Genomic DNA, 8,417 nt, shown 5'->3' with positions numbered 1-8,417 from the left:
TTTTTTTTTTTTTTTTTTTTTTTTTGGGTACCAAAGATACCTTAAGTTTGTGGTCTCAGTTTACCTTCCCTGGTGATGGAGGATCCAGGAGGAAGTCCATAGTCCCTTGAGTGCAAAAGTGGCAGTTGTGTCAAGTCATATCTTGGTTGTAGTTTGTGGCATGCACAATCAGATTCAAGGTCAGGTACCAACTCTTCTAAAAAAAAAAAAAAATTAAGTAACATTTGGTTTACAAAAGCATAAGCAATATAAGTGCCCAGAGTGTTACCTTTCTGAGTCACCACTTCTTGGATTTAGAACTCTGTGTGGTTTATATCAGGCTGATTGCTGTTGGAATATAATATGCACGTATGAGTATACTCCTACTGGGCCCAACTGAAAATATAGATGAGCCTCTGAGACCAGTGAGCACATCTCCAAGTTATTACTCAAAGCAAAATATATTTGAATTCAATTAATTTTTTGCTCCTGCAGAAAGGATGGCTGGCCTGAGTGAATGAAAAAAAAATTATCATCAGGCTCTTTCAGTGACCATATTCAAGGGTTTTATTATTCATAGTATCTCACTATGAGTGAAACAAAGTAATGGGACATTCAACTATCGATTCGGATGAGTTACTCCTTGGTAAGAAAAATTTGCATTTCCATAATTGTGATGGTTAATTGTATGTGTCAGTTTGGGCCACAGGGTGCCCAGATATTTGGGTGTATCTGTGAAGAGATTTCTTGATGAGATTAACGTATGAATTGACAGACTGACTGAAACAGATTATGCTTCATATATGAGTGGGCCTCATCTAATCAGATGAAGGTCTGAATAGAGCAAAGAGGCTGACTCTCACACAAGTAAGAGGGGACTCTGACTGTTTTGAGCTGGGAAGTTCCTTCTAGCCTTTGGACTTGAGTTAAAACATCCAGTTTTTTTTTGCTCTTGAGAATGCCAGCTTTCAGACTAGAATTTACATCATCAGCTCTACTAGTTCTCAGGCCTTCAAACTCAGACTGGAACTAGACATTGGTCTCCGGTTTGCCAGCTATAGGTCTTAGGACTTCTCAGCCTCTATAATCACATGAGCCAATTCCTTGTAATACATCTTTCTATACATGCATATATCGTATTGAGTCGGTTTCCCTGAAGATTCCCAACTAATACAGTCATATAAGGCTTGTGAGATTTATTACTGCTTAAAATATGATAACAAATGTGTTTGGTAATTATTCACTCTTCCGAGATTGACTCCTCGTAAAATCGTACCCTGCTTCATAAATTTCCTTCCAGTGGCTATTCCAAACTTTACAATTCTTCTCATGCCCTCGGACTAATTTTGATCAATGTCAGACAATGAACCAGGGCCCAGTTTCAATGAAAACCATGTCTTAGCCCACTTGACGTCCCTTGTCTCAAGGTCACAGCACCTGTCTGATAGCCCTTTTCATACAGCTTATGTTCATTCATTCTCTCTCTCTCTCTCCCCCTCCTCCCCACGCCCACTCCCAATGACTCCTTTTGTTTTTTCAGGCCTGGGAGTGGGAAACTGGGCCCAAATGTTCAGTTCTGGTTGCTACAGCATCCCTTGTGTGATTTTCCTGCTCCTCACTTACATCCTTATGTACGGTCTGTCTTTTTAACTCTTTATTTTGGAAAAATTATAGACTCACAAGAACTTGCAGAAATAGTACAGAGAGACTCTGTGCACCTCCCCCCCCCCCCAGCTTCCCCCAAAGATAACATCTTGCAAAGGAAAGAGTATCAAAATAAGGAAATTTACATTGGTATCATACTATTGACTGGACTATAGACCTTACTGGGAGTACATCAGTTTTCAAGTACTGATTTTTTTTTTTAATATAGTCCTACAAAATTCTATCATATTTGTAGATTCTCATGAAATCCCCACAACAACCAAGATATGAATGGTTCCATCTCTATGCAAACTCCTTATTAAACCTTTCTCAAACTACCCAGTTTAAGCATGCATTCTGTTTTCTGCCATCAGCCCTACTGAGGGACGCTTGAAAGATTTTCAGCATTCTGAGAATGGAAAAGATCTGTCCTTTTGTTTGTGGGAGAAGGCCACGAAAGCAGCAAGCCTCTGAGAGAGGAAGGTGGCAGCTGCAAAATAAAAATGGCAGTTGGGCCCCTCTTGGCAAAGAATATCTGAAATAGTTTCCAGAGTGGGGGTAATTCAAAGGTTTTATTTTGTGACAGTTTTCTCAAGTCTAACCATGCATCAGAATCACCCATAGAGCATTAAAAAATATTAATCAATCAACCAAACAAAAAACAAAGCAAAAACAAAGATTTGGGCCCCATCCCCAGAGGTTTGCATCATTTTGTCTGAGGGGGAGTTCAAGAATTGAAAGTTTTTACAAGAACCTCAGCTGAGTGCGGCCAAGGTTAAGGGCCACTGTTATTTGACATCAGGGTTTTGCATCTTAATTAGAAAATCCACTCCTACTCAAGATTATGCTTTTTAAAAAGACAACTTTGAGTTTTCTGTATATTTGTTTTCATTTTTATTAAATTTAAATCTTTAATATATCTTAGATTTATTTTGATGTGGGGAGTGAGAAAGGAATTCATTTTATCCCCCCCCCCCCCCAGACAGGTATCTTGTTGTTCTAATATTTATTTATTTTTAAAGATTTATGTACTTATTTATTTGACAGACAGAGATCACAAGTAGGCAGAGAGGCAGGCAGAGAGAGGGAGAGGAGGAAGCAGGCTCCCTGCAAGAGGGGCCCAATTGCCATTTTTATTTTGCGATGAGGGGCTCGATCCTAGGACCCTGGGATCACCACCTGAGCCGAAGGCAGAGGCTTTAACCCACTAAGCCACCCAGGCGCCCTGTTCTAATATTTATTGACTAATACATAGTCTCTCTGCTGATATAAAATGTTACTTCTATGATTTAGTAAATCCCTGAATTATTTTACTCTATTTCCATATTCTATTTTGTTACCTTGATCTATCTTTCTAAGTGCCAGAATCAAACATTTTCATTATAGTCATTTTATCATGCTTTGATTTCTGATAGAAGTAGTCGAGAATTGATTTTTTTAAGATATTGAGTCTTTCCATTGCAAAAAAACATATATTTTTAAGTTGACTCCAATTCTCTCTCCTTTTTTGTGCTTTACAGTAGAGTTTTAAAGTTTTCTTCATATAGACTCTGTAGTATGTATAAGTTAAAACTATATTTAAAGAAATGGATCAGGGCACCTGAGTGGCTCAGTCAGCTAAGCATCTGCCTTTGGCTCAGGTCATGATCTCAGGGTCCTGGGATTGAGTTCCGCATTGGGCTCCCTGCTCCACAGGGAGTCTGCTTCTCCCTCGTCCTCTGCCTGTCCCCTCTGCTCCTGCTCTCTCTCTCTCAAATAAATAAATAAAATTTTAATTAAAAAATAAGGAAATGGATCAGCTCCCCATCCACTAAAATTAATTTTGAGCCAGAGTAAAAAGCCTATGTAACTTACCCTTGATCATAAATGATGGAAATGAGTTCTGTCTTGTGTAATTTCTTATGGGAATACAACACTCAGTTATTATCTGGGATGATTAGCAAATGTATGCTACATTATTAAGAATTCTGATATATCATACATGGAATAGTAATTTTCAAAGCCTAAAATCCATAAAATACTAAACAGGTGACACAGTAAAATTAAAAAAAAAATTTTTTTTGAAGACTGAGAAGCTACATGTCTTTATAATGAACACTGTACATGGTAGATGTTAATGGAAAGTTTAGATAAGAAAATGCCAGATAAAAATGACTTTTCAGAAAGCAGAGACTCCCTGCTCAGGTCAGAGACTCAGGATAAAAACTATTCATTTTTATTAGCTTTTTCCCTGAAAGATAAAAGTTCTATCACTAGGATGTCCAACCGTGAGATACATAGAAACTTGGATTTCTGAAATAAATGATGGGATGAATCCATCTCAAGGTCTGAAGGCTCCAATGTTTTCTAAAGTTTTAAATTTTCAAGACAGACTGATTTAAATCCATTTGCTGACAGTCTTCCTCCATATCCAAAGCTATACAAAAGGAAATTCTAGACTAACTACTTTTTGTCAGCTACGTCTTTTAATTAGTTAAATGGACACTATTTATGCTTTCACAAAGAAATTAACATTTTCAAGTAAATGGTTAAAAAATCTGGAATAAATTTTAGAAATGCTACTTAAGGGGAAGGCTGCCCTCAGCTCAGGTCATGATCCCGGGGTCCTGGGATGGAGCCCCACATTGGGCTCCCTGTCCAGCAGAGAGCCTGCTTCTCCCTCTGCCTCTGCTGCTTCCCCTGCTTGTGCTCTTTCTCTCTGTGTGTCAAAAATATAAAGAAAATCCTTTTTAAAAAAAATGCTACTTATGGATATTCATATGGCAAGCAGTGGGAATATTATAAATTGTAAAGAAACAGCCATAACTGAGAAATGCTTTTTATATAATATGGTCAGGAAAAATTAAAAAATTCACAGCTACTATGTGTGAGCATATGTGTGTATATATTTTATGAATGTGTCTAAATATATATATATGTCCATTTATGCATATGTGCATATTTGTATACAGTGTCTGTAATTAGGTTAGGTCATTCTTCTAATAAATAGCCCAGAGTGAATCTTGGGTTGAAATTTCTGGGGCTACCTCACCAGCAAATATTGGCTTACCTAACTATAGAAACTTAATTTTAAACAACTTTCCTTATGAATAAAGCACTACTCAAGCCATATTTGTTTTTTCTTCCCTTGACTTGTAAGTTACTTACAAAAAGTGGATGGGTTCATTGTATCTAAATGTGCTTTCTTTGAAGAAAGGGTACTTTATCCCCATTATAAATAAATCAAAAAGTAGCCCTCCCTTTAAAAGAAACAATGCAGTTCTCTGTTTACTTTTAAATACCTCATTGTAGAGTGCTGGAAACTGGTCAGTGTGATTTCGAAACCAAAGGCAGACCACTGAAACCTTGCTGCTACTCTTAGGCAATGTCTGTGTCCCACTAGCAGCTAGAGGCAGTCATTGTTCACACTTTCTGGGCAAACACAATCAACTGATGTGTGCCAGACACTGTCCGTGTAATACTGAAGCGTTTGTTGGAGAAGAAAATTTTTTCCTTTACCTTTCTAGGTTCTTTGTCTGGTAAACTGATGTATAACTGATTAACAGGAGAAAAACCAATTGTGTATGTATGGGAGCCCCATAAGAGCGTGAGACCCAAGGACAAGTCAGTCAGTTCAGGCTTAGAATGAGGCTTAGTCATCTGAGCTAAAGAATGGCATGGGAGCCTGGGGCTTCAAAGGGGGGGGGAGGATAATTCACAGATTGATAAGAAGAGCAGATGTTTGTTAATTAGATGTTTGCCCTGCCATACAGTTCTTTCAGATAAAAAAGAAAGTTATCTCTGGTTGTAACTCTCTTTCCGGGGCAGGCCCCCTATCTAAATTCTTTTAGGTAGTTAAGGGAGAGGTAAAGATTTCTTGAGTCTTCTGTGTGTCGATTGCCTTAAACTCAATATAATCCATGTACCAAACTGGCATGTTTTAGGGTTACGTATGTTGAAAAGCAAGAATTCCTGTCTCTTCAAAGGTCCTTCTAGCTGGACCAAGAAACAAATTGACATGGGACAGATAACAGGAGAAATATCCAATTTAATAGGTATAGGTATGGGGAATCCACCTAGATGGAAATTCCAAAGACAGGCAAAATGAGGTATGTACACCATTCTGAAATAAGGAGAAGGGGGTTGGGGTCTGGGATTTCAGAGGAAAAGAAGGCACTTCACAGGGTGATGAGAGCAGATGTTTGGTAATTAGGTGTTTGCCCTATCATACAGATGGGTCACTCTGATAAAATTTATCTCTCTTAATGACCCTTATTCTGGAAAAGACCCCCAGTCTGCTGCTTCTCTGTGGTAAAGAGAGGACAAAAGTTTCTCTTGAGCCTGTAGGGTCTCAAGGGCCTTCAGCTCAAAGTAACGCACATGTCAAAGCGGCACATTCTGGGGGGGGATCTGTCCCGAACCCCTATATACATTTTGTTGTCCCTCACGTTCAAACCAGAACCCTTTTGTTTTCTATATGAATAGCAAAGTGAATTCCTAAGAAGAGTTTAATTTAGTACTTTAACAGTATGTATTTGCATTTTGACCACAAACTATGTTATTTATAACTATGCAAATAGTATATAATTATGACTTGATTTTAAATTCTCAATACTATCAAGGTGCCTGGGTGGCTCAGTGGGTTAAAGCCTCTGCCTTCGGCTCAGGTCATGGTCCCAGGGTCCTGGGATCGAGCCCCACATCAGGCTCTCTGCTCAGCAGGGAACCTGCTTCCTCCTCTCTCTCTCTCTCTCTCTCTCTCTCTCTCTCTGCCTACCTGTGATCTCTATCTGTCAAACAAATAAATAAAAAAAAACTTTAAAAAATTAAAAAAAAATTCTCAATACTATCATAACGGGAAAAACTATTTATTGAGATCACCTTTATGGATCAAGTATTTTTATATCTCCAGTAAGAAGATAAAAATAACCTTTCATATTTCTAGCTAAGCAACTGTAATCTGTTATTTTATTTCTGCCAGTTTGGGGGCATTCCATAAGTCTAACATAATTTAAAGAGCTTTCCTTCTTTTTGTTGAGGTGGACTAGACTCAAGAGATAAAAGATTATAGGAAACATTTCTGTGGAGCTATCCATACGAATAGAGGTCATTTAAGTTTTCTTATCATCAAACATTTTGTGGCTTGAAGGTGTTATAAATGTGGAATGGGAAGTTAATTTTTCTTCATGGTGTGTAAGAGTAGGACTAGCTACACAATTTGTGAAAAGGCAGGGTCCCTTGTTCAAAAATTAAGAATTTAAAGACAGAACATTAAACCAGTGAGGGGTGCAGAATTTGCCACCCACAAATATGCCTCTTTGGCATAAAGATTATCTTCAGCTGAATATTTTCAGTAAACAAAAAAATACAGGAAAAGCCCTGCAACTGAGTAAAAGTTACCCATTTGTAAGATACATTTACCTTCATAGGGTAAATTTCCATTTGTAAGCATATCTCTCTGCCTGCGCCAGGAAAAGGAAGATGACCAAATCTCTAGAAACTTTTTTTTCTTTTTAAAGCTTTTATTTATTTGACAGAAAGAGAGAGACAGTGAGAGAGGGAATACAAGCAGGGGGAGTGGGAGAGGGAGAAGCAGGGGGAGTGGGAGAGGGAGAAGCAGGCTTCCCAATGAGCAGGGAGCCAGATGCGGGCCCACCCCAGGACCCTGGGATCATGACGTGAGCCAAAGGCAGATGCTTAAGGACTGAGCCACCCAGGGACCTCTAGATAGTCTTCAATGGAGAAGGCAAAGATTTAGATCTGCATAATGACCTTACCCTTGTCCACTGTCCTTTGCCTGGTCACCTCATGAGACCAGCTTCCCCCTCCCTTTGTCTGTAGCTGGAGGTGATGTTTAAAGTGGTATTTGAGCCATTCTGGGGAGTTACTGAGTTTTTCTGGGTCTCTCCCATATATACAGGAAGTATATATGGTATTAAACTTCTGTTTGTTTTTCTCTTGTTAATCTGTCTTTTATTATAGGGGATCTCAGCAAAGAACCTGGAGGGTAGAGAGAAAATTATTTTTTCTCCTCCATACCAAACATGAGGTCTTTCTATGCATAAGTTGTGTGTGACCGCATCACTCTACAAATTATAAAAATGGGAATAATCCAGGAATGATCTGAACAGGGTAACTTTTTTTTTTTTTTTTTTTTTTTTTTTTTGGATGACTTTTAGATAAGACTTTGATTAAATTCATGGCTGCAGACTGTGAACAAAGACTGGCATTGGGTAGAATGATTTGGGAATGTTTAACATGCTTCTCAGACAGATAAATGCCTATCAAACACCTACCTTCAGAGGCAGGTCTCAAGACTGGAGTGAAATAAATGTAATGATAGAAACACTTGGAAATGATAAAAGCAGGCTATATTTTTATATCATTTTGTGACTAATTTACATTCACATATGCTATTTAATTCACATAGTAATAAGATGAAATAGGATAGAAATGTTTCTCAAGACTAACATTGTAGAGCCAGAACATAAGAAGATTGCCTTCTCTTCTAACAACAAGGATAGACAAACAATAGCCATGGGTCAGATCCAGCCTGCTACCCGTTTTTATAAATAAAGTTTGATTGGAAATAAATGTCCATTTATTTATATAGTATATGTGGCTGTTTTCACAGTACAATGAGTACTTGTGATAGAGATATATGCCTGCAAAGCATTAAAATATGTATTTTCTTTTCCTTTATAGAAAAAGTTTGATGACTGTTCCCAGATAGAACTACAACATAAAAATGTGGGAATTAAAACTAAAATGTGGGAATCTGGACTGGTCAAATTGCTTTTTTTAATCCCCTAAGT

At 38.0% G+C, this 8,417-nt stretch overlaps 1 long non-coding RNA gene across 1 annotated transcript in view; it reads right to left on the bottom strand.

The window, feature by feature from the left end:
• The window catches only part of LOC132007267 (uncharacterized), a 28,197-nt gene that overhangs the window by 7,618 nt on the left and 12,162 nt on the right, over positions 1-8,417 (bottom strand). Inside the window, exon 2 of the long non-coding RNA XR_009401289.1 lies at positions 65-196. This is a non-coding gene — a long non-coding RNA (uncharacterized LOC132007267). The remainder of the gene's footprint in view (positions 1-64; positions 197-8,417) is intronic.

This window comes from Mustela nigripes, chromosome X (genome assembly GCF_022355385.1).
Source record: "Mustela nigripes isolate SB6536 chromosome X, MUSNIG.SB6536, whole genome shotgun sequence".
Lineage (NCBI taxonomy): Eukaryota > Metazoa > Chordata > Mammalia > Carnivora > Mustelidae > Mustela > Mustela nigripes.
Note: the sequence above shows the minus strand (reverse complement) of the source record. Positions and strands in the feature narration are given on the sequence as shown.